Source organism: Lolium perenne, chromosome 2 (assembly GCF_019359855.2).
Source record: "Lolium perenne isolate Kyuss_39 chromosome 2, Kyuss_2.0, whole genome shotgun sequence".
NCBI classification, from domain to species: domain Eukaryota; kingdom Viridiplantae; phylum Streptophyta; class Magnoliopsida; order Poales; family Poaceae; genus Lolium; species Lolium perenne.
Window position 1 is genome coordinate 110,142,342 of NC_067245.2, and position 23,416 is coordinate 110,165,757.

The following is a 23,416-nucleotide window of genomic DNA, read 5'->3' on the forward strand; positions in this document are numbered from 1 at the left end:
ACTATGACTTCGTTGAATATTATTTTGTTGTTTCGAAACTTCATATTTCATGCAAACGCGGAAATGCGTCGCGCCGCTAGAGCCTCCCCAAGGTGCAAACGGACGCGCGGACAAAAACGGTCTGTCTCGCGTCCGCCGCGTGACGCAAACGGACATTTCGGACGTCGCGCCGCTGGAGATGCCCTAACTGCAAACTTGGACAGACGGTGTTGCATCTTCGGAGAGATTCAGATAGCGCATACCTGAATCCTCCCTTTCCGTGCCCCCGCCCATCTCCGCCTCCGCCACGGCCTCCCCTCCACACCCGCAGCCTGCCGCTCGCCGCCTACCCCAAAGACCGCCGCCACCAACCCACCATCGCCGGGAGAGCGAGGCAGGAGGAGGGACGGATGGTCCAGCCCTAGCGGTGCCGCCTCCTCGCCCCACGCCAACGCGACCAAGTTCTGGTGCCACTGCCGCCCTGCTTGCTGGACTGCCGGTACATATCGCTATGCTTCATCAGTTAGTGTTTGTTGTGGGTACTAATTGATCCCTGGAGAATTTATTTGAGGAACTCGTTTGTACAGATTTCATGTATTTGTGTTCGTGTGGTACTATTTCATTAATTTGTTTTTGGAGACTTTTCTCTCTCTGTATAGAGAGATATAAGAAATCTGTATGCACATGACAATGTGGTCAGAGAAGGAGCTTCTATAGTTCTATTAGGAGATCTGCAAGTAATCGTACTCTTATTGCAAAACATAATAGACTTTTTTTTTGCTTTTTTCTGGCGTATTCTTCAGTGAAATACACTTGTGGAGCATTTAGTTGACTACTCTCGCATTGCGTATGAAGGTTTGATTAATGCAAGAGTTGTGATGCTTCAGTCTGTACCAGATTTATCAAATTTAAGTTTGATATTAGCCTCTTTTGTCTATTTTTGCACGCAATCTTGTCCAAGCATTCAACAGTCTGGTACAGGCCACAAATATGCCACAATGTTGAGAGCATAGTATTGATTTCAAATCACATTTCATGAAATATCATTTAGATACAACACAAAGATACAGTGCATTATGGGTGTTATATGTTATATCTAAACTGGCATAAAAATGCAGCAAGAAACATTTTTTTTTGAATATATCAAGATACACTTTTAGATACATTGCATTGGGAGTGATCTAAACTGCCACCATCTGTTCAGCGGACCGTGGACGCCTTGGCCCTTGGCTATCCTTCGCTTCACATCGATGACCCTAGCATTTGGTTTCTCTCGCTTTCTCAACCTGCGTGTAAATTCTTCAATAAATCCAATCCTTAGCCTCTGGCTCGCTTCCTGTTCCTGTTCGTCCTCCACTGCCTCTGCCTCGGAGCTACCGGAGATCGCTGGGGGCCCAGAGACCATCAGGGAAGGGCGTGCAGAGATATTCGCGGATAAGTCCAATTCGGTCTTCTACAACAAGGCTCAGGTTTTTCCTCATTGCTTCTTGTTCATGTGTGCTGTAGATTCAATTTTATGTCAGGCTGATGCCGTTACTGTTTCACTTGATGGTCACATGAACAGTGTTGAAGTCGTTCCTTTTCAGACAATAATAATACTATTCTAATTCAATTCATGGAGGAAACTTAATTGGTTATCTATTTGATGATTCCGGTTATGGTTGGAACACCTCATTTCATTAGGACTGCAAAACTACATACTGAAGAAGACATTATGTCCGGTCGAACCATTCCTGAAGTGTTAGCTGCGCTGCTAGAATCCATGTGTACTCTAGCTTCAGTGCCCAACAGCATCATCACAATTCACAAAAGATCCATCTACTGTAGTTCTTACTATCCAGTATTTCATTTGAAGATTTCGAAGGTAGCTTTAGAAATATGTTCAGGTTGTTCTCAGTTCTTACCTTAGGGTGTGTTCGGTTTGGGGATGGGGTGAAACGGAATGGAACCGTTCCGCACCCAGAGCTCGTTCCTGCGTTCGGTTTCAAACTGGAATGGAATGAAGTGGTTCCTCCAAATGGAATATTCCCTCTAGATCCGGAATGAAGTGGTTCCTCCGATTCGGCCGGACCGAGCTGGAACGGGTGACTGTCACACGCTGATTAATTAAGTTTAGCAATAATTAACCAAGTTTAGCAATAATTAATCAAGTTTAGCAATAATTAATCGAGTTTAGCACTACTTAATCAAGTTTAGCAAATAATTAATCAAGTTTAGAATAATTAATCGGGTGATTATCTCATCCATTCCATTCCATTCTCATCCCATTCCAAAACCGAACACAAAGATGGAACCGTTTCGTAACAAAAAAAATCCAAACCGAACACAGGGATGGAACGGTTCCATTCCAGTGGAATGAAATGGTTCCATTCCATTCCACCCAATTCCTAAACCAAACACTCCCTTAATTATTCAATTTTCACCAGGTTAATAATAGAGATCTTTCTGTTGCTGTATTGAGATGGTTTATTTTGAAAAGGCAGGAGGAACATGATATCAAATTAAAAGGTATTCGTTTGGACAAAATTTGCACCGCTACTTTACAAAACCTTCTGATTAAAAGGTGCACCAATGCTTGAGGAATTTCTATGATGAAAACAGCCAGGCATACTGAAATACCGCCAGAGCAGCATGCCAATGAATTAGATCCTGCTATCACAGGGTCTGAAGACACTGCATTGAGAGAGGAATCGAACCCTAAACCACCTAAAGTTCTTGAGGTACGTTTATGAAATCTGGTTGCTAATATGATCTTTGTTCCACCTACCTGCATTTAATTTGACATATGCGGTGTTTTTTTGTGTGTGGGTGAGAAATAATGATGGTAAGACAATACAAGTTTTGATATGCTACTCCCTCCGATTCATATTACTTGATACTAATATAGATGTATCTAGACATATTTTAATTGTAGATACATTCATTTTAGTAGCAAGTACCTCGCGTCCATGGCTGCGTCTACAGACGGCGTGCCGCCGCCTTGATCTCCCAACCTCGACCTCCTCTGCCTCCACTCCAACCAGATCTGAGATCCTCGTCCTGCCCTCTCCCCGCCTATCCCAGGTTCGCTGTCGTGGTCGCCGGGGTCGTGGTAGCCCGTGGCCCATGTCTCGCCATGACGCCGCCGCCGCGCCACGGCCGACCCAGGCTCCGCCGTCCTTGAAGCTGCCGGCGCTCGCGTCCGCTGTGGTCTCTGCGCCGTCGTCTGCTGCTGCTACTGCTCCGGCTCCACGGGCCGCCTCCGCCGCGGCGGCTGCTCTCGCCTCTCGCATGGCCAACCCGGCCATTGGTGGGCATTTGGCTCGCACTCGCCGCCCCAATAGGCCTGTGCCGCCGGCTGCTCCGACCCCCCGTCCGTTCGCTGCCGCTGCTGCCATGACTGGTGGTGCCTTGGTCCAGCTCCAGCCATTGGAGACGCCGCTGCTTGCTGCTTCGGCCCATGGGGCTGCCTGTCTTCCTCCGCATGTACCTGTTCTGGAGAAGGTGGAGCCCGGCGTGCCACCATCCAAGACTGTCGCTCCACTCAATCTGGTGCCGGTGGGCGCTGCTTCACTGTCGCTCCACTTCGGTGGAGTTGTGGCGACCGGGTGTTGGGCCTCGCTCGCGGACGAGGATGTTAGCTCCGACGAGGAGTTGGCCCCGATGACGCCGCCTGCTACTAGCAGCTCCTCGCTGGCCAGCGACCCTGCCGTGTTGGTTGAGGGGCTTGGCTCCTTGGCGTTGTCGCCGGTTGCCTCGGGCGGCCTTGCCGTGGTGTCCCCTTCCGATGATACGCCGTCGGCCCCGAGCTTGCTTTGGGTTGCTTCTTTGGGCTCCGATGAGGACGACGATGATGAAGAATTGGTTCCGTGGTTGCCTTTGGCTGGCTCGGTACATGTTGAGGAGGCGCATGTGGAGCCATGTTGCGGCCTCTCTGCTATTGCTGATGCTCCTGGTGACGACGATGGCTGGGTGCAGGTGGGTCGACGCGGCCGCCCGAGCCGAGAGCCATCGCCTTTGCTTCGGAAGGACGGTCTCGAGCGTAGTCTCGTCTTCAAGCGTTGGGCTCGGGGGAGATGCTTTCGGTGCCTCGAGCGTGACCACCAGGTCAGCTCTTGCCGTGCGCCCTTCAAATGCATTCGATGTCGTCGTCCTGGTCACCGGGAGCGTTTCTGCCGTGCGCGCTTTCCCGCCGCTCGTTCTCGCTCTCCAGATGCTCGTGCACGTTCTCCGGATGCACATGCTCCTTGTCAGTCCGGCCGCTCTCCCCGCGCGCAGCCACGTCGTCCTTCGGCGTCCCGGAGTTGGGCTGAGGTCATGTGCCACTCGTCGTCGCCTGCAACATCGCCGCCGAAGCCCTCTCCAAGGTGTTGCGAGGAGTTCAACGGCAACGCCTGTTTCGACTCTCACCTTCAATGTCAGTTTGCCTTGCTGCGCTTGGAGCTCGCTCAGTTGGTTGCTAACCGCGTCGAGGAGGCGTCTCGCCCCCTTCGTGAAGAGGTGGCAACTCTCAAGCTGTTGTTGGCACAGGTTGGTGTTTCTTTGGAGCCGACGGAGGCGTGCTCTTCCGGGGGGCAGGAGCTTGCCACCGTGGAGGCTCCGTTTCCGCTTAGCTCAGCGGAGCAGAAGTCATCGGTGGTTGAGATCACACCAGAGCTATATGAGTTGTGTGGGGACTCATCTGTGGTGCCCGAGCTCTTGAAGTTGGGTGGTGGTAAGGTTATGCCTCCTTCCGTTGATGAAGTGAGGCATGTGGTTCCTTTTGGTGTTGAAGTTGCTAAGTCAAGTTTGCTGGCAACGGTGCCCGGAGGTGTTGTTGCTAGAGAGGTTTGCAATTTTCTCGCCACCTTAGCTGCTACCTACCCTGGATCTGCAGTAGACTGATGGGTGCCTCCAATATCATGGCATGTCTTTGTCGGCGCAGTGTTGGTGTGTCGTGGTTGGAGTTCGTTCGTGTAGGCTTGTCGTCCTTTCTGTTGACTAGTGTGGGTGCGCCCTGTTGTTTCGGGTCGTTGTTACGGTTGGTTGTAAGTGTGGACGCGGTTTGCGTGGGTTTGGCCATGTTGTAGGTTTTCGCTCGGTTTTCTCCTAAAAACTGAGCACTCTCTTCTTAATTAATGGATGAGGCAAAGCTTTTGCCTCCGTTTCAAATTTTTTTTTTTTTAGTAGCAAGTAATATGGATAGGAGGAAGTATATGATATACAGAGAGGGCACCATATTTCTTCTCGAATTTCTTCTACTTTTAAATTATACAAGGGGTGCAGCCCATTATGATGAAATATCTCCGATCTTTGAGTAAATAAACTAAGCATGGCAGTAGTATTTGCGTACACAATGCTGATCTTTTCATTTCAGATCCTTCTTGTCATGAATTTTGTAGGCTTTGGCTGCATCTGGGTTAAGAGCTATCCGATACGCCCTTGAGGTAGATGGAATTGGGGAAGTTATAGCTGTTGACAATAATGAAGGTACATTTCTGGTATTTGTGAGAATGTTGCAAATGGCCGTTCAGAATTATTTTATTACAAAGGCTGTATTGGATTAACTGCAGTGGCTATAGAAGCCTGTAAGAAAAATATCTACCACAATGGTATTCTTGCATCTTCGAAGGTGGTGCCACATCTTGCTGATGCTCGCATTTACATGCTCACTCACCCAAAAGAATTTGATGTGGTATGGTTTTGCTACTTTAACATGAACGCAGTTCTCCAATCATTTGTCGTGTATCGGTTTCATTGCCAAGGAAATTTACTATACTAGTTTTTATATATTTTCTAAATTTTGATGATTAGGAGGAAAGTGCTAAAACTTATACTAATTTAGAAAAATATCCATGCAAATATGTTTCTTTTGCTGAGTAGAAAATAAATTAAGCAGATATAAATTATTTTTCTATCTATGAGCATGGAAAATTAAGAACTCAATGTCTCAGCATTTAGTATTGCCTAATATATTTATATGCATATGACACTACCATGCTAAGATTCTACAGAAGTAAGGAAACCAAAACCATAGAGCCCATATGACTACTCATAAGAATCTGTTTCTAGGCATCTGCTGTCTGTGAATACAGGTAGTGCCTTATATCTTGTTTAGGAATCAAATATTTGGCGTACCATCATAAGATCTTCTTTTATTTACATTCTTACACATAGGAAATAGCAGCACCGCTACATAATTGATAATTCCTCTGTTTATGAGTATTAATTATGTGATTTTCTGGTATATACAGTATACAAATATATTAGTTCGACCATTGTGTTTCATAATAATGCTGTCGACAATGGGCCAGGCAGTAAGAGCATCATAGCAGCAGCAGCGTCCTGCGAGAGTCCATTGTCCACTAAAAACCAGGACATTGAATCTGTAATCATTAGAGCAGAGTGTATTAGAGATTGAGTCAGTTAGTAGAGGTATAGTCTGGATCCTAGTCAAGTTAGTCGGTAATTAGTTCGCGCATCCCTATATACAGATGGGAATTGTATCTCCTACAACTCTAGCAAGAATTATTTGTATTTTGCTCATCAAAGTACTCGCACTCTTTTATGGTATTTTTCTCCTTATTCTAGTGTCTTATCTTTTCACGCTGGGCTGTCCAGTCCTCTTCTCTGCGCACTAAGCTTCATGACAGTGCCAGAGAATTCTTAAACGATACTGTTACACAAAAACTCTTAAATGTTTTTCTCATTTCCGTGCAACCAATCTAGATATTTTTGTATGTGGTTAAAGTGTTACGGAATTCAGACATAGCAGGGTGACATATTGACTACTTGATTGCAGTAAATTATTAAAACCATATAATATCCTCTCTCCTTTTTCTGTTATCTGCACCTGATCACTTTTCCTCAAGTTTGTATAAATGCATCGATATCATGCCGTATTAATGTCCTATATACTTGCTGAATCAGGTTGATCTTGATCCTTATGGATCACCAGCTGCATTCCTTGATTCAGCAGTTCAATGTGTTGCAGATGGTGGTATCTTGATGTGCTCAGCTACAGACATGGCAGTGCTTGCTGGGGGCAATGCAGAAGTTTGTTTTTGCAAGTCAGTTTAATACTCCATAATCCATATCGATTACCAACTGCATGACTACATCATTTTATTCCTACCATATCAGTTGTCTATACCTGCAGGTATGGTTCTTATCCAGTAAGAGGCAAATACTGTCATGAGATGGCTTTGAGGATTCTTCTTGCCTGCATTGAGGTAAATCCTGAGGTCTCTTGTATTATCAGTCATTATGACGATCCATCAATTCTCCTTGTTTTGCTTGCAGTCACATGCGATCCGCCACAAGCGCTATATAGTTCCTGTCATATCAGTGCACATGGATTTCTACATTAGGGTTTTTGTGCGAATCTTCACGTTGTCTCCTACCTCTGGCTTTCCTTGATTCATTCTTTTCTTTGTGGGACTATAATATTTTTTATATGGTTTCCCATCTTACCAAGGTGTCTCTTTCACTTGCAGATCCGCTAGCACAGTGAAAAGCTCACCTCTCAAATTTTCACATGTATATCAATGTGTTGGATGCAGTTCATTTCACTTGCAAAATGTTGGGAGAATAAACCCAAAGGTAGACTGTTTTTTTCTTGTTTCATTGTCTTGCATGTCATGATTATGGATTTGGTCCTCTGATACAGGATAAGAGGAATATTGCTCTACCAAATTTTTGCCCTACTGTGCCTCAAGAGTGTTCTGAGTGTGCCCATAAATTTGTTATGGGGGGGCCTATATGGAGTGATCCAATACATCAAAAGGAATGGGCCGCTTCCATCTTATCAAATATCCGAGCAATGAGTGGTGTATTTCAAGCCTATGTAAAAATTTCAGCTATACTAACATCAATATCAGAGGTACTATTTTGTTTTTTCTTCTCTTTTGGTTATGCTTATGTTGACTGTTCATTATATGCTAGAGAAAATGTAACTTAAACTGAACGAAGAATACAATTTAGTGAATTATAGGGCTTTTAAGTTTTAATACATATTTTCTTTAGAAAGGTGCTCATAGGAAAATAGCTTCATGGATGCTATCTGTTCTGATTCATTACTGGAAGGATATATATACAAGTCTCACATTGGCTGCAACCAGCAAGGCCAATGGGAGTGTAGACATATTTACGCTTAAAGTTTTATTCTATACGATATGTGATACAGGGTTTGAGAATATCACTAGGTATGGTTATTTTTATTGTCGGAATCAGGTTTTGTGTAGTAAAATACCTCATATCTCCATTAGAAAAACAAAGAATAAGAATACTAAATAAGTGCTTGATTTTTTTTTTGATAGAGAAATTGATCTTTCTGTTTAAGTAAAAGGCCAGCAGGATGGCTGCTCACTTGTTGAGGCTTCTGTCCAGCATTATTTTTATCTTTTGAATAGTATGTTTTTCCTTGGTTTACACACTCCTTTAATCGAAGTGTTGTGAACTTAATATCATCTAATTCCATGAAGGTGTTACACATTCCCCGGCCAAAAGGAAGTATGCAACTTTTTGTAAATGGCCCACCTGCAATCATTCTGGAAACCCATTAGATGCCATTGCTCAGCACCTGAAGCTGCGGACCAGTGCCATTTGTCACGACAATCTGTCTACCACGATGCGTATCTGGCAACAAAGAACATGAACCGTTAGTTTCAGCAGCCGGCCTCCTTCATGACAAACTAACTTTCTTTTTGGCAATTTGGAATTTTTCATTGTTCAGTGTTCACCGCTGATACCAACAACCAAGCAGGCAGCTATTTCGGGGGTTCCTATAGTTCTTAAACAATAGTTTTTGCTAAAATAAATGGACCAACATAAATTAGCATGCATTAGAACAACGAATCTCTGAATTGAGTGCACAATGAGATGTTAACGTTATGTTTTGTACATATTGGATCGATAAATCACAAGGGATTCTCGTTTTCAGGAATTGCCCAATGCACCTTTATTCGTCAGTCTTCACAGTTTTATGTGCAACATTGAAGTGCACCAGTCCAACCATGGTTATGTTTCATTCATCTATAAGAAATGCTGGGTATCAAATATCAGGTAGCCATGTGGATCCACTAGCTCTGAAAACAGATGCCCCAATGTCTGTAATTTGGGACATCATGCGATGTTGGGTATGATACAAATCTCAGATTTTTCTTGGTTAATCAGCCCAATATTGTTTTCATAATGGCTTCCTGTCTGCAGGTAAAGCTTCACCCAGTGAAATCTCAACCTGAAAATTGTCCAGGTAGCAGGATACTTTCCCAAGAGCCTCAATTGCAGGTATAGAATATTAAACACAGCTTGTCTCTTGCTATAAACAATGCAGGACCAGGAAAATGTTTCTATGCAAAACTGAGGTCCATATGCTTAGAATTTACTTATTTCAAGCTTGAGGTTTTAGTTTCTGTTGTTGTGTTCACAAGCTTGTGTAATTTTCATGCATATTAATCTGACAAAACTATGTGAAGCTAACCAAGAGTGATTTGGACACAGTAAACTAACCTGAAATTACAGCTAAAGGGCATCTTATTTCTGCTCTTGCTAAGCTTGAGCTGAGCTAATTGCTCTTGTCATTAACGGTGTCCTGTTTCCTGAATCTTTTAATTACCGTGTGAATGTTATGAAGCAAACAATTTCTTGTACCATTGGTGTTTGATTTCATGTTTCTTGCTTGTTCCCACCGGGATGGCTTCATGGTTATTGATCAAGTCACACAGTCCAGACTAGCTGTAGTCAAGCTCATCTGCTGGGACTAGAATTGGCGAAAGCAACTGGAACTGATCAATTTTGAACCTGATCCTAGCTCTCTACCCGTAGAACCCGCTCTAATTTGCTGATTTGTCTTGTTTGTTGGACAAATGCCTCCGTGTACTTTGGTCAAACTATAGAAACCAAATCCCCAAAACCATCTTTAGATACATCAAATTATTGTCAAACACAAACCTGATATTGACCTGATGTTGCACCAGCTGAAAACATACAGACTGTTGGATTGATTGTGTCTTTGTCTAGAAGAATCAAATATTGCTCTGTTTTGCACGTCGGTACAGTTTAACCACTACTATGCACAATGCATATACTGAGCTAGGTGTTCCCCCCTCGCCAACATATATTTTCTGTGCTGATTATTCAGGAAATATGCTTTATCTGTGGACATAAGTGATACAAATAATCCATTATATAATTCAATTTTTTCATACTTCTGAAGCTTCTGTTCCTCCATTTAGTATTCTAGTTGATTTCATTGAACCTTTTTCGTTTATCTAATTTTGTCCCTCTTTTTTTCTCTTTTTGACATCTACCAGACATCGTTTTCTCAAGTAACTGGAGGTTTAGTTGCACGAAAGAGTCCAAGATTTGTACCTAATCCCGAAAAATACTGGGGTCCTAAGATGAAGGCTGGCAGACCACTAAAGACACTTCCCAATGAGAAGTTATAAATCTGTGGCCATTGATTCATTCGAAGCTGGAGATGTGTTCTTATTCTGAAATTGAGCATAGACAGAGTTTCTGCAGAGCTCAACCGCCCTACTCTTTGTAGTCTACTAGTCTGAGTTGTATGCCAGTTTGGAATTTGTCAAGTACTTGTAACTTAAGAAAACCTGGCAATAGCGTCACGCAAAGAAAGAACTATCTGATCATGTGTGGGGATTAAAATAGGACCCTGTTAATTAAAATAGGACCCTGTTAACACAGGTACTATTATTTTTTGATGAAAAGCAGAAAACATTGCATTTCATTGATTTTAAAAAAGAGTGGTTCAGTTTATAAGAGAAACCAGGACGAAAAATGGCACATCAACTAGCAATATTAGAACAGCCTCTCTCTGAAGGTCACAACAAGCAAACCTGCATGAGATCCGCCGAGCATCTAGCCACAAGGTGAGGAGGCCACAAGGTGAGGAGGCAGAGCATTGTCTTCTGTGACTGCATCTCCAACAACTAGGCATCCGAGACCTGACCACAACATCAAAACTGCCTGAATGACCCTTTACCTTAGATAGCACAGAAAAAATATGGATCAAGAGAGGACCTAGCACCGACAGGTAGAAGGTGGCAGAGATGGGTTGGCCGCGCCATGAGAGTAGTGCATTGCGCCCTATTTAACTTCTTGTCTTGGATGGAGACTGGCGTCACACCACCACTACACCTCATGAACCAAGTAGCGGGGATCATTGAGCACAAAGGAATCACCTTCAAAAAGGAAAATGCACTGCTGGGAGGAAAGGCGATAGCCACAAGTGACATTGTGTCAGTGACTCAGCGCTGGGCACACCGGGCAAAATTCTCGCAAGCACCCCAGGTGCATAGCATTTTCAAAACCCTGGAGCAGTTGGCATGACTCTTCTGTCATATGTGCCTCCACCTTATATAGATCTCTTGTTGGCCTCGCATCACTTGAGATTGATTGGGACTCTAAATCAAGATCTATCTAGACCTCGTCCGAGTAGGACTCTTATCTCAATACCACTCGGGTTCAACCTGAGTGTCTGTCTAATCCACTTGGATCTCATCCAACTAGGACTTTTATCCCAATACCACCCAGGTTCAGCCAGAGTAGGTCTGATCCACTCGAGTTCAACCTTGAAAGTGTGTCCTATGTGGCATTTTCCCCCTCACGATATACTCTCCTATCAAAACATGCCAACTTGAGAGTGTCATAAAGTCATTCCGACGAACCTTGGAAGTGTGTCCTATTTGGCATTCCTTTCCCACACAATATACTTTGCCAAGGATTAAGGCGAGTGATTTTCCTCCTTGCTGGTAGCTTGATCTCTCTAATCGATCCCGTGACACAAATTCCTAAAACCATGTTGAAACTTAACCCGAGTCGCATGGCCATGTTTTCCGTTCGTAGGCTTTATGACGGCAAGAGGGTGTGGGCCAAGATGTACGGTCGCGCCACCCATATGGAAATAGTAACTTGTAGTACTACTAACCGAAGAAGAACACGAACTTATACTCCATCGTCCTAAATCTCTCCCCTTGGATCTTCCTCTCTCCACCTCGGCAGGGAGTGGTGCTAGGTCATGGATGATCTTGGGTAATCAAGTGGTGCAGGAAAAGAGTGGAAAGAAGGCATGGAAGAACTCTTAGGAAGATTGAATCTGCATGAGGATGAAGGCGACAATTTCATCTCGGAAGAGGTGGTGCCTGATCTGCAAATGAAGGCGAAGTGATTAGCGATAGCGAAAGTACACATGTCATGGGGATTTAGCCCCAGTGCCTTGTTACACGTGAGATTGGCTTGAAGCCATGCAAAAGAGGTGGCCTGGCGGAAGATTGAGGATTGTTGATATGTATAAGTGGATTGTCTAGCCCTTTCCATTAGTTCGGACTTTTGGTTGCGTTGTCTAGTGCATGAAATTTGACATGGTATTAGAGCCCAGGGTCTCGAGTTCTAGTCCTGGCTTTCTCAATTTATGCCCGCCTCTTTGTCCGTCGCACATATGCGTATTCATACGTGGGCTATTCTTCTATCCATGTGTTGACCTTCTCTTATCTTCCCCCACACACCTGAGGAGGGTGTTGATATGTATAAGTGGATTGCCTAGCCATTTCCATCAGTTCAGACTTTTGGTTACTTTGGCTAGTGCATGAAGCTTGGCATGGTACCAGAGCCCAGGGTCTCAAGTTCAACTCTTGGCTTTCTCAATTTATGCCCACCTCTTTGTATGTCGTGTATATGCCACGTGTGACAGGAGAAGAGAAGAGAAGGTAAACACGTGGAACTCAGAGGTAGGCAAAGGCCTTTCACATGGACTGAGGGGGCACCGGCAATATTTGCGTCATACAATACTCGAACTCGACACCTTGGCTCTGATACCATGTCAAACTTCATGCACTAGCCAACGCAACCAAAAGTCCGAACTAATGGCCGGAAAGGGATATGCATTCACTTATACATATCAACAAGGATAACCTTTTACGATTCAGTTTGGATGCCTTGGCGAATGGAACAAGGCGGTTCTCATGGGGCCATGGTTGTTAAGGAATAATTATGCCCCACTAATGGAGAAATATGATGGCTTCCAAAACCCTATTTCCATTGTATTGGACGAGTTAGCGGTATGGGTTACAGTGATGAGGCTTACAGATAATTACTTGCTAGAGGTTGTTATCAAGGGCATGTGTAGGCCAATCAGGAAGACCGATGAGGTACAAATTAAGCTATCGGCTGGATATATTGGCGAGTTTGTGTGGACCAGAGTGACGTTTGAGGTGAATAAAAATATGCACCATTTTTTCTCTATCACAAGGGGCATGGAAAAGAATGGTATCATGTGAAGTATGAGAAGCTTCATGTATTCTCTGGAGTTTGTGGCTTCATTGTCCAGAGGCATGAAGAATGTGGTACAAGAGAACATGATGAATCCAAAATGGAGTGGCTGACTTTATATTGGCTCATGGAGGTAGAGGGCATGGTCGTGGTCGTGACATGGATCGAGGCCGTGGAAGAGGGGGAGACCAGAATACAAGGGGTCATGGCATGCGCAGGGACTTCTACCAAAATTCCAATGGAGGCATTGGGAAGCCAATCTAAAATAAGGAAACTGAAAAATGACCAAGAGTAGGATAATTGGCTCCAGTGTGGAGATAAAAACACGTCCTATTTCCAAAATTTGAGTACTAGAAGGCAGAGAAATAAAATATAGAAACTGAAAAATGACTAGAGAAATTGGGTGGAGGAGACAACATATCTAAATCTTATGGTCTCAGACTATTTTTCGGTCTCTTTGCATCACATGTCTATGATACCGACCTTGTTCTTTTGGAGAAAGTGGTACCAGATGTTACTTTGGCAATGAATGGCTTGTTGCAAATGTCATATACTACCGAAGATGTGAGGGAAGTTTTATTCTCTATTGGTGATATGAAAGCGCCAGGGACAGATAGTTTATACACTATTTCATCAAGAAATGTTGGAGTATTATTGGGGGTACATTTGCATAGAAGGTGTTGGAGGCAATAAATAATGAAGTGACCCCATAGTTCTAATCTCAAAGGTGGAAAGTCCTGAATTCATATGTCAGTATAGGCCTATTTTTTCGATAAAGGGCGATTTATTACTCAATGAAGCATAATATACACCTGGCCTATGCACAGCAAGGTGCACACAACCGTCCAAACCAAGTATCAAGTGTCATAAAGATAAAAACAAGAAGAATTCTTGAGAAACTTATGAGAAGCTAATTATGCCATGGTTGCCGTAATCCTACGATTATGCAGCCTCCCATGTTGGGTAATAAACTCCTTGGTTGTATTTTCTAACCGTGCAGACACCTCCGTGAAAGAGGTCTCGGTCCTCCAAGTGCTGCAGCGACGACCATAAACGGAGTATAGCCGTACATCGGTAAATGACTTGCATTAGAGAATAATTTTTAACGTTAAAAACCTTGTCATTTCTACATAGCCAAAGCGACCATATAACGGCTATCGCTCCCACTCTGATAAGAACCTTGAACCTATGATCCACCCCATTTAGCCAATTGACAAAAATATTTGAAACGCTACACTGGGGGTATAAGGTTTAAGCCATCTGAATGATTGACCATATAGATCTCGCAAACCGACACTGGAAGAAGAGGTGTTTTATTGTCTCTTCTTCGTGACAAAAAAACACAATTAGTACATCCATGCCAATTGCGTTTTGCAAGGTTGTCTTTAGTAAAAATAACACCGCGACTAAGGTACCAAGCAGACACCTTTTTCAGAGGTATCTTCATATTCCAAATAGATTTATTATTTACAACTGGTTGAATGAGCTCGATTAAAGCTTTGTACATGGAACCAACCGAGAATAAACCATTCTTGGTAGTTTATACAGCGAAATTCATTGGGCCCATGTACCAGATGGACTGAAGCTAATCGTTGTATTAGTTCATTCCAAGAAGCCAGCCGAGATCTAATAAGATCTCGCTTGAACGTCACAGAAGGTGGGGATGATTCCATCACCTTATGTAAGGTATCACCTTTATGACGTACAATATTATACAAAGCTGGATATTATTCTTGGAGTGTGGTTGTTCCCAACCATTTGTCCTCCCAAAATCTTATCTTGGATCCATCCCTAATGGAGAAAGAGCCATGTGAGAATTTTTTTTTTTAGTTACCATGATACCGGTCCAAAAATGAGAGTCTCCATATTTCCAATTAACCCGAGAGACCGCTTTTGAGCCGGTATACTTTCTCCGCAACAAATTTTATCAAACACCATCCCCAGTTAATAACATGGACAACCATTTTCCTTGCACAGCCTTGTTCTTAACTTCAAGATCGTGAACACCAAGTTCACCTTGACCTTTTGGGCGGCAAAAAATACTCAGTCAACCGGTACTTTTTCTTCTCACTATCTCCCTGCCAAAAGAATCTGGACCGGAAATAATCCAATCTATGCAAGACTTCTTTAGGCAGTTGGAAGAAAAAAAATCATATACAATGCCATATTCGTGAGTACTGAGTTTATGAGAACTAATATTCCACCCAACGATAGCAATTTTCCTTTCCAACTACTTAGGCATTTATGTAGTCTTTCCTCGACTATTTTCCATTCCGCCAAAGTGAGCCTCCTATAATGGATCGGAATGCCCATATATCTTATTGGAAAACTGCCAATCGCACAATTAAAAAGATCGGTATAAAGGTTGGCTTCATCTTGGGCTGCACCAAAACAAAACAATTCACTTTTATGGAAGTTAATCTTAAGACCTGCCAAATGCTTGAAGGCTGAAAGAATTAACTTCAGATTTCTTGCTTTTTTCAAATCATGTTCCATAAATAGAATTGTATCATCGGCATATTGAAGAATCGATAGTCCACCATCCACCAGGTGTGGAACTACTCCTTCAATTTAACCATCAACTTTTGCACGCTCAATTGAAATGGCTAGCATATCCGCTACAATGTTGAATAACATTGGTGACAATGGATCTCCTTGCCTCAAACTTTTGTTTGTCTGAAAGTATTTACCAACGTCATCATTGACTTTAATGGCAACACTTCCTCCAAAGATAAAGTTATTAATTAGCACAGAAAAATCTTTAATTCTGAGAGTTTGTTGAAGAAAAGACCACTTAACTTTATCATAGGATTTTTCAAAGTCGATTTTTAGAATAACTCCATTCAACTTTTTATGGTGCAACTCGTGAATGGTCTCATGAAATGTCAAAACTCCATCAAGGATGTATCGACCTTGCATGAAAGTCGTCTAAGTAGGGTGCACCACATCATCATCCACCGAATTAAGCCTTATAGTAGCAACCTTTGTGAAAATCTTAAAACAGACATTAAGTAAGCATATTGTCCTATATTGTTGAATCCGCTCTGCCTCATTAATCTTTGGTAGTAATATAATCTCACCAAAGATAATACGGAACAGTTTCAACCGCCCAGCATGTAAATCAGTAAACAAGGCCATCAAATCCCCTTTGATAGTATCCTAGAAGTTTTGATAGAACTCAGCTCGGAAAACATGGGGACCTGGCGCCTTGTTATGTTCCATTTGAAAAACAACTTTCCTGACTTCCTTCTCTGAATAAGGAGTTGTCAGTATTGCATTTTCTTCTTGGGATACCTGTGGAATATCATCTATCTTGGACTCATCCAAGGATATATTCAATTCCTCAGGAGCGCCAAACAAGCCTTTGTAATACGAAGTAATATAAGATTTGAGCTGTTCGTGTACTTCAATCGTGCCTTCATCCTGAACCAGAGAATAAATATGTTTATTCATGTGTCGGCCGCTGCCGACACTATGGAAATATCTCGTATTTCAATCTCATTCGAGCAAGAACTGAGCCTTCGATTGTTGGTACCATTTGAGTTCCTCCACGCGGAGGAGACCGGCTAACTTTGCATTATACTGACTTTTAAGGTCAATTTCATGCGTCGTGAACGGTCTCACTTCCACACTTGCCTCTAAATCATCAATTAGAGATAGGCTGAGTTTCTCTTGTTTCAACTGCCCAATCATGTGTCACGCCCACCCCCCAAGGTATCTATGCAAGGAGCGTAGTTTATTGTTCCACCTTTGAATAGGGGTTGACCCAGCAACAGGTTTCTCTCGTACCTTTTTAACCATGTCTGAAAAACCATCTCGGCATAGCCATCCAAGTTCAAATTTGAATGGACGACTATGTGGAGTTCTTGGAGTTCCCGTAGTTAGAAGGATAGGAGCATGATCCGACAAATCCTGAATCCTAGGTAGAACACGTACAGTGACTAGAGGGAATCTCCAACCTCGAGTCCATGAGCACGCGATCTAACTTTTCATAAGTTGGATCCGGGAGACTGTTTGCCCAAGTGAACTGTCTTCCATCCATCGAGATCTCTCTTAAATCCAAGCTGTCAATAACAACATTGAATAAAAAAGCCAATGGTTGTCGAACCTACCTTTGCTCTTCTCGTGAGGATATCTAAGCAAATTAAAGTTGCCTCCTATGATCATAGGATGCGGATTATCCTTTGGTAGATTAACCATCTCCTGAAGGAAGGCGGGTTTATGAACCACTTGAGCAGCCCCATAAAGGGAGACCAAACTCCAAATGAAATTATCAGATTTATTCCTTATGTGGAGTTTTATATGAAAATATCCAACAAAATTATCCAAAATTTCAATTGTCGAAGTTCGAATTCCGAATAAAAGACCACCAGAGCGTCCATGAGGCAGACGAGATACCCAAGAAAAGTCTTCCCCGCCTGAAAGGCGATTTAGAAAACTGCTCGAATAGTCTCGTTTACCAGTTTCAGAAATAGCAACAAAATATAAAAGATGGTTCCGAATACATTCTGCAATGTGTAAGTGTTTAGCCAAGTCTCGCAGACCTCTGCTATTCTTAAACATGTCATTCATTTGGAAACCATAGAAGATTTTGTTACCTTAGCCTTCTTGTTCGGCCAAGCATTCCTCGAACACTTATATTATTCAACTTAGCCAAAATTACTGGCGTAGCAAAGGATAAAAATGACTTCGAGCTGGAGTTCATACCTAGGGGATCAAGATTGAGCTCTGCCTTACGACACATATCCTTGGCCATGGTATCCTCATCCGTGTCCGCAACCCTGTCTAGCCCCGAGGCGTGACGTCAGCTTCGGCGAGAGGGGGTCACTGAGACTGGACATCGAGGCAGTCCTCCCGTCGGGGAAGGTGGTGGCGTTGCAGCCCTTCCCCCACGAGCGTCGGCCTTCACCGAGGGTGCAACCTCCAAGGTAGGCTGGGTCGGTGTAGCACCTCCCCCCTCGAGAGCAGCCACCTCGCCAGTAGTGGTTGCTCCAAAGGGAGCAGCATCTAGGGGGTATAGGTGATGCAGGCACCCCCATCCGCCACAATCGCCGCCTCCAAAACCACAGCATGTCGACCGACAGACTGGCCGACCTCCCCACTTCAGTGGGAAATGTTGGTGAGGGTGACGACGCAATAGGAGGTGGTGACGTGGGTGCCTCGGCAGTGCGCCGAGTAGCATTGGGGGTGGTGCGACCCAATGTGCACACCCTGCCACGAGTAGGCTGGTCTTCCCTTGACGAACTCGACGAAGCATACTGTGAACGAGCAGCAGACAACGCAGATTTCAATCTTCTGCGGAAACACGAGGGCATGTGATGAGCGCAGATTGCACACCGTTGGGGAACCCCAAGAGGAAGGTATGATGAGCACAGCAGCAAGTTTTCCCTCAGTAAGAAACCAAGGTTTAATCGACCAGTAGGAGAAAGGCGTGACTTCTGAAGGTGTTGGTAGCTGACTTGTGGAAGGGCACACTACCAGTGTCAGCAACAACGTGGAACCTGTACACAACACAACTAAAATACTTTGCCCCAACTTACAGTTAGGTTGTCAATCTCACCGGTTTTGCTGAACACAAAGGATTAGACGTATAGTGTGGAAAGATGATGATTGTTTGCAGTGGAATTAAAGAGAATAGTGCTTGCAGTAAGTAGACAGAACAAGATGATTGTATCAGTGTAAAAGAAAGGACCGGGGTCCACAGTTCACTAGAGGTGTCTTTCCATAAAGATAAATAACATGCTGGGTGAATAAATTACAGCTGGGCAATTGACAGAATAAAGACCATACATGACAAGATGATTACTATGAGATTCATTTGGGCATTACAACATAATACATAGACCGTAATCCAACTGTGTCTATGACTAATAATCCACCTTCCGATTAACGTTCGAACCCCTTCTAGTATTAAGTTGCAAGCAACAGATTATCGCATTAAGCAATGTGTGTGAAGTAAACAATAGAATTACCCCTGGATAAAACATTGTTGTTTTCTCCCTAGTAGCAACATCACATCTACAATCTTAGAAGTTATTGTCACTCTTCCAAAAAACTAGAGGCATGAACCTACTATCGAGCATAAATACTCCCTCTTAGAGTCACGAGCATTTACTTGGCCAGAGCAACTACTAGCAACGGAGAGCATGCAAGATCACAAATAACATATGACAAATATATAATCGATCTCAACATAGTATTCGATATTCATTGGATCCCAACAAACACAATATGTAGAATTACATAAAGATGATCTTGATCATGATAGGAAGCTCACATGATCTAAACATGAGGCACAAATTGGAGAAGACAACCATCTAGCTACTGCTATGGACCCATAGTTGAGGGATGAACTACTCACACATCACTTCGGAGGTGGGCAGGGCGATGTAGAGGCCTCCGGTGATGATCTCCCTCTCCGGAAGGGTGCCGAGAAGAGCTTCAGAACCCTCCCGAGCTAGGGTCTGCCATGATGGCCGCGACGGAACTTTTCGTGGATGGAGGCTCGGGTGTTTAGGTTTTTTCCATGATGCCGCGCCATGGGGTGGTCTGGCCGCCCTGTGGCGCTTCCTCGTCCCCCCTCTGGACTCTGTCGTTACGGTAAAATATTGACTTCGGCTTTTGTTTCGTCCAATTCCGAGAATATTTCCTATACAACTTTTCTGAAATACAAAATAGCAGAAAACAGGGAACTGGCACTGTGGCATCTTGTTAATAGGTTAGTGCCGGAAAATGTATAAAAGTGCAACAAAGTGTAATCAAAACATATATAAATTGGTGTAAAACAAGCATTGGAGCATAAAAAATTATAGATATGTTTGCAACATATCAGCATGCATCAACCTGAAACTGTCGCTCAAGAGATGGACTAGTCGCCCTCAGCCTTGTAACCACCTCAACGGCCTTGGGCGTCTGCGGATTGCCCACAAGAGATCCCAGCACCCACAAGCCCAAAAAATGACGCAAAGAGTGGGGAAATTCCCTCTACATGTAGGCAGACTTTCTCAAGGTCAAACTTGTGTGGAACCTCGCCGACTGGCAAGCAGAGATGGAAATAGTAGAACTCGAGGCGGGAACTCCAACCTGAATGCCATCCATCCTATCCAGGTCATCGAAAGAAGGAACAATGATCAAGAAATTCTTGTTACCATGAGGTATAGCTTCCCAATTCCAATTGGGACTATCAGAACAGCACCGTGCCACCTGTCTAACAGAAACATCCGCCGACACCCCATCTCCAGAAATGACTGCAAGTGAAATAGGCGTCCGCCTTGGGGCAATGTAATATCCCAAAACATAGGACAAACGAGGGGTAGATTTAGAAATGGGTTATGCATTTCATCGCAAAACAGGGGAAATTTTCGCGCTTAATTGCATAAAACATAAGAGTGATCAAGGTTTCTCTCTCGTTGCTATTAGGGTTAGAGTAAAGAGAGTGCTATGAACTTTGACATGACCTCTTTTGAAACTAGGGTTTTGGAGAGGCATTTGATTTAGCATTTGAATTTGAATTTTAAACAAATATGGAAGAAGTAAACAACAATTCAATTGAATTCATAATTCATAACTCAAATTCAATGTCACATTAACGCAACACAATTCATAAATAAATTATAAGTATTACAACAAGCTCATAAGTAAAAGTTTGAGCTTTATTGATTTCACACACATAATACATTGTCATTACAGAATTCCTTTTATATTACAAGAATTGGATCAAATATAAAACATAAATAAGTAGATAAAATGGAAGATTACAACATTGAATATTGGGATTTCTATTTTCGTGCCCTCGGGTCCTTAGTTGTACTCAGTTTTCCCCAGCTCCTTAGTTTTTCCTCAGTTTTCCACAAGCCCTTGTCTGAAACCCGCAGAAGGAGCTCGGACGGGAGGATTCCCATTTAGTTGACCGTTCCGTGCTGACGTGTGGGGCCGCGTCGTGTGGGGCCGTGTCACGTGGGGCTGGTAGAAAGAGACCGCGTGGGACAGGACGAGACCATGTGGGACTGGACAAGACCGTGTTTGGTCATACGAGCGGAGCGGGGGCCGTATCGTGTGGGGTCGTAGCGTGTGGAGCCGTGTGGGTCCGGGATGTGGGCACGAGTGGTTTCTGTCTCTTTCGCCCAGATTAGCAGTTTTCAATGCACCTTTTTCCTCTCTCTTGCTCGATCTCATTCATTCTTGATTCCCCAAATTGGTAGCAAATCTAGAGCATCTTCTCCTTCTGTTTAACGCCATTCATTTCTTTATGCCTTCGTTTTTACCCAATCAGGTAGGAAATCTAGGGCACAAATCCAGAAAAATATAGGATAAGCTGCATACAACATCCAACATAGCATAGATATTATGACGACAGATCCAACAGTACTACCGATAGATCCAACATAAGCTACATTTTACATGAATTTAAGCTGCTCTACAGAAAGAGCAGTCACATACAGAGAGTGCAGTAGGCACGTTCAACGCCTCCAGGTAGCACCTGTGACTCGCTTGGAGGCTACGCAGGTGAATCCCAGGTGCTTTGTGTTGGGCCATGAACGTATGCACGTTCACGGTCATTGCAACTGTAGCGCCGCATCTGCCAATGGATTCAGCATGGTTCACCAGGCAGTTGAAGTCGGTGGCACGGAGCTTCCTGTTGCAGAAGGGGCACCTGTAAACGCCTCGAGCAAAATGGCCATCGTAATGGACGGACTGCAGCCTCCTGAGGACGTGACGAGTCTTGGTATGGAAGGACTCGTCATCGCTATCAACGTCGCTGCTCTACACCTGTCACGTAGCACCAAAGATCGTGCAAAAAAACACGGAGTCAATTACAACGATGATGGAATAGAGAGTGAACAAAAGATCATGCATGATAATATGGGCACGAAAAAAAGATGTAGCCTCAGTTACATTGGACACACTTATATCCAGGATTTCAGTCAGTGAACCAAAGATCATGCACAACAAATTTGTACACACCAATTGTTCACTGACCAAACCCTGAATCAATTTGTGCCCACATAGTCATCATCATCGGCACAAATTAACCGGATGGGATTGATTACTCACATAAGTTAACCGAGTCTTAAACAAAAGCAAATCACAAACACTAATAATGCAAGATCTAGAACAAGGAACAGACGAACCCTAATAACGCAAGATCTAACACAAAAGGATTGAACTAGGAACAGACAAACCCTAACAACGCAAGATCTAACACAAAAGGATTCAACTAGGAACATATGAACCCTAATAACGCTAGATCTCACACAAAAGGATTGAAATGGGATAAAAATAAGGGAACAAAGGGTTACCTCCGGCTCATCATCGATGATGTTGGTGTCGTAGGGGTTCTCCAGCGTGATGTACGGCACTGGTTCGTACGGGTCCCAAGCGATGGGGGCCTGGACGGGGGCGGCGGCCGATGCGCCGGCGGCTGATGCGCCGGCGGCTGATGCGCCGGCGGCTACGTTGGAAGCAGCAATGTGAGCCTGGACGGGCCGACAGCCGATGCGCCGACAGCTACGTCGGAAGCGCCGACAATGGGCATCTCATTGTTATCCATTGCCGGTGGTTTTCTTCGGGGTTTTTTATTCGTTTGTGGAGAAGATGATGGGACAGGAGAGGCGGTTGAAGTGAGAATGAGAGAGTGGGCGAGCATCGAGGGAGAGAAAGAGGGGCTCTATAAAGACGAAGGTGGCGTGTACCGCAACACGCGTCCGCTATGCACGGCTGCAGCGTGCACCGCGACACAAGGCTAACCCTGGGACGTTTGGTGTACTCAGTTATAACCTCGGGCCTTATACAGAAATTTTATCTGTACTCAGTTTCCCCTCGAGTACTTAGACTGGCAAGTGCAATATACTCAGTTTTACCCTCAAGTAGCTGGTCAACAGAGAGTCAACAAATGAGATTAACATAGCTAATTGAGTCATTTCATGCGCAAAAAAATCCAAAAAAATAAAAACATAGTGGAACCTACTCATGGAGTCTTCCTACGCAACCTGCCACCTAGGAAACCTTAACAAACATAGATAAATCAAGTTTTACCATAAATTTCCACTTCTCATAATCACTAGTAGCTATGAAGATGCATGTTTTTCCACTCAAACCCCTTTGCAAAACATCTTCCCCAAAACATAGTTTGTCTAAATGAGGCCATAATTGTCACACTCATGTATATTTGAATTGCAAATAACTTGATGTA

General features: G+C 43.8%; 1 pseudogene; it reads left to right on the forward strand.

The window, feature by feature from the left end:
* Positions 1 to 214: 214 nt before the first annotated feature.
* On the forward strand, positions 215 to 10,664 carry LOC127333655 (tRNA (guanine(26)-N(2))-dimethyltransferase 1-like; annotated as a pseudogene).
* Positions 10,665 to 23,416: the final 12,752 nt, after the last annotated feature.